Genomic DNA, 2,882 nt, shown 5'->3' on the forward strand with positions numbered 1-2,882 from the left:
GGTTAGGGTTAGGGTTAGGGTTAGGGTTAGGGTTAGGGTTAGGGTTAGGGTTAGGGTTAGGGTTAGGGTTAGGGTTAGGGTTAGGGTTAGGGTTAGGGTTAGGGTTAGGGTTAGGGTTAGGGTTAGGGTTAGGGTTAGGGTTAGGGTTAGGGTTAGGGTTAGGGTTAGGGTTAGGGTTAGGGTTAGGGTTAGGGTTAGGGTTAGGGTTAGGGTTAGGGTTAGGGTTAGGGTTAGGGTTAGGGTTAGGGTTAGGGTTAGGGTTAGGGTTAGGGTTAGGGTTAGGGTTAGGGTTAGGGTTAGGGTTAGGGTTAGGGTTAGGGTTAGGGTTAGGGTTAGGGTTAGGGTTAGGGTTAGGGTTAGGGTTAGGGTTAGGGTTAGGGTTAGGGTTAGGGTTAGGGTTAGGGTTAGGGTTAGGGTTAGGGTTAGGGTTAGGGTTAGGGTTAGGGTTAGGGTTAGGGTTAGGGTTAGGGTTAGGGTTAGGGTTAGGGTTAGGGTTAGGGTTAGGGTTAGGGTTAGGGTTAGGGTTAGGGTTAGGGTTAGGGTTAGGGTTAGGGTTAGGGTTAGGGTTAGGGTTAGGGTTAGGGTTAGGGTTAGGGTTAGGGTTAGGGTTAGGGTTAGGGTTAGGGTTAGGGTTAGGGTTAGGGTTAGGGTTAGGGTTAGGGTTAGGGTTAGGGTTAGGGTTAGGGTTAGGGTTAGGGTTAGGGTTAGGGTTAGGGTTAGGGTTAGGGTTAGGGTTAGGGTTAGGGTTAGGGTTAGGGTTAGGGTTAGGGTTAGGGTTAGGGTTAGGGTTAGGGTTAGGGTTAGGGTTAGGGTTAGGGTTAGGGTTAGGGTTAGGGTTAGGGTTAGGGTTAGGGTTAGGGTTAGGGTTAGGGTTAGGGTTAGGGTTAGGGTTAGGGTTAGGGTTAGGGTTAGGGTTAGGGTTAGGGTTAGGGTTAGGGTTAGGGTTAGGGTTAGGGTTAGGGTTAGGGTTAGGGTTAGGGTTAGGGTTAGGGTTAGGGTTAGGGTTAGGGTTAGGGTTAGGGTTAGGGTTAGGGTTAGGGTTAGGGTTAGGGTTAGGGTTAGGGTTAGGGTTAGGGTTAGGGTTAGGGTTAGGGTTAGGGTTAGGGTTAGGGTTAGGGTTAGGGTTAGGGTTAGGGTTAGGGTTAGGGTTAGGGTTAGGGTTAGGGTTAGGGTTAGGGTTAGGGTTAGGGTTAGGGTTAGGGTTAGGGTTAGGGTTAGGGTTAGGGTTAGGGTTAGGGTTAGGGTTAGGGTTAGGGTTAGGGTTAGGGTTAGGGTTAGGGTTAGGGTTAGGGTTAGGGTTAGGGTTAGGGTTAGGGTTAGGGTTAGGGTTAGGGTTAGGGTTAGGGTTAGGGTTAGGGTTAGGGTTAGGGTTAGGGTTAGGGTTAGGGTTAGGGTTAGGGTTAGGGTTAGGGTTAGGGTTAGGGTTAGGGTTAGGGTTAGGGTTAGGGTTAGGGTTAGGGTTAGGGTTAGGGTTAGGGTTAGGGTTAGGGTTAGGGTTAGGGTTAGGGTTAGGGTTAGGGTTAGGGTTAGGGTTAGGGTTAGGGTTAGGGTTAGGGTTAGGGTTAGGGTTAGGGTTAGGGTTAGGGTTAGGGTTAGGGTTAGGGTTAGGGTTAGGGTTAGGGTTAGGGTTAGGGTTAGGGTTAGGGTTAGGGTTAGGGTTAGGGTTAGGGTTAGGGTTAGGGTTAGGGTTAGGGTTAGGGTTAGGGTTAGGGTTAGGGTTAGGGTTAGGGTTAGGGTTAGGGTTAGGGTTAGGGTTAGGGTTAGGGTTAGGGTTAGGGTTAGGGTTAGGGTTAGGGTTAGGGTTAGGGTTAGGGTTAGGGTTAGGGTTAGGGTTAGGGTTAGGGTTAGGGTTAGGGTTAGGGTTAGGGTTAGGGTTAGGGTTAGGGTTAGGGTTAGGGTTAGGGTTAGGGTTAGGGTTAGGGTTAGGGTTAGGGTTAGGGTTAGGGTTAGGGTTAGGGTTAGGGTTAGGGTTAGGGTTAGGGTTAGGGTTAGGGTTAGGGTTAGGGTTAGGGTTAGGGTTAGGGTTAGGGTTAGGGTTAGGGTTAGGGTTAGGGTTAGGGTTAGGGTTAGGGTTAGGGTTAGGGTTAGGGTTAGGGTTAGGGTTAGGGTTAGGGTTAGGGTTAGGGTTAGGGTTAGGGTTAGGGTTAGGGTTAGGGTTAGGGTTAGGGTTAGGGTTAGGGTTAGGGTTAGGGTTAGGGTTAGGGTTAGGGTTAGGGTTAGGGTTAGGGTTAGGGTTAGGGTTAGGGTTAGGGTTAGGGTTAGGGTTAGGGTTAGGGTTAGGGTTAGGGTTAGGGTTAGGGTTAGGGTTAGGGTTAGGGTTAGGGTTAGGGTTAGGGTTAGGGTTAGGGTTAGGGTTAGGGTTAGGGTTAGGGTTAGGGTTAGGGTTAGGGTTAGGGTTAGGGTTAGGGTTAGGGTTAGGGTTAGGGTTAGGGTTAGGGTTAGGGTTAGGGTTAGGGTTAGGGTTAGGGTTAGGGTTAGGGTTAGGGTTAGGGTTAGGGTTAGGGTTAGGGTTAGGGTTAGGGTTAGGGTTAGGGTTAGGGTTAGGGTTAGGGTTAGGGTTAGGGTTAGGGTTAGGGTTAGGGTTAGGGTTAGGGTTAGGGTTAGGGTTAGGGTTAGGGTTAGGGTTAGGGTTAGGGTTAGGGTTAGGGTTAGGGTTAGGGTTAGGGTTAGGGTTAGGGTTAGGGTTAGGGTTAGGGTTAGGGTTAGGGTTAGGGTTAGGGTTAGGGTTAGGGTTAGGGTTAGGGTTAGGGTTAGGGTTAGGGTTAGGGTTAGGGTTAGGGTTAGGGTTAGGGTTAGGGTTAGGGTTAGGGTTAGGGTTAGGGTTAGGGTTAGGGTTAGGGTTAGGGTTAGGGTTAGGGTTAGGGTTAGGGTTAGGGTTAGGG

Source organism: Carettochelys insculpta, chromosome 32 (genome assembly GCF_033958435.1).
Source record: "Carettochelys insculpta isolate YL-2023 chromosome 32, ASM3395843v1, whole genome shotgun sequence".
Classification (NCBI taxonomy): Eukaryota; Metazoa; Chordata; order Testudines; family Carettochelyidae; genus Carettochelys; species Carettochelys insculpta.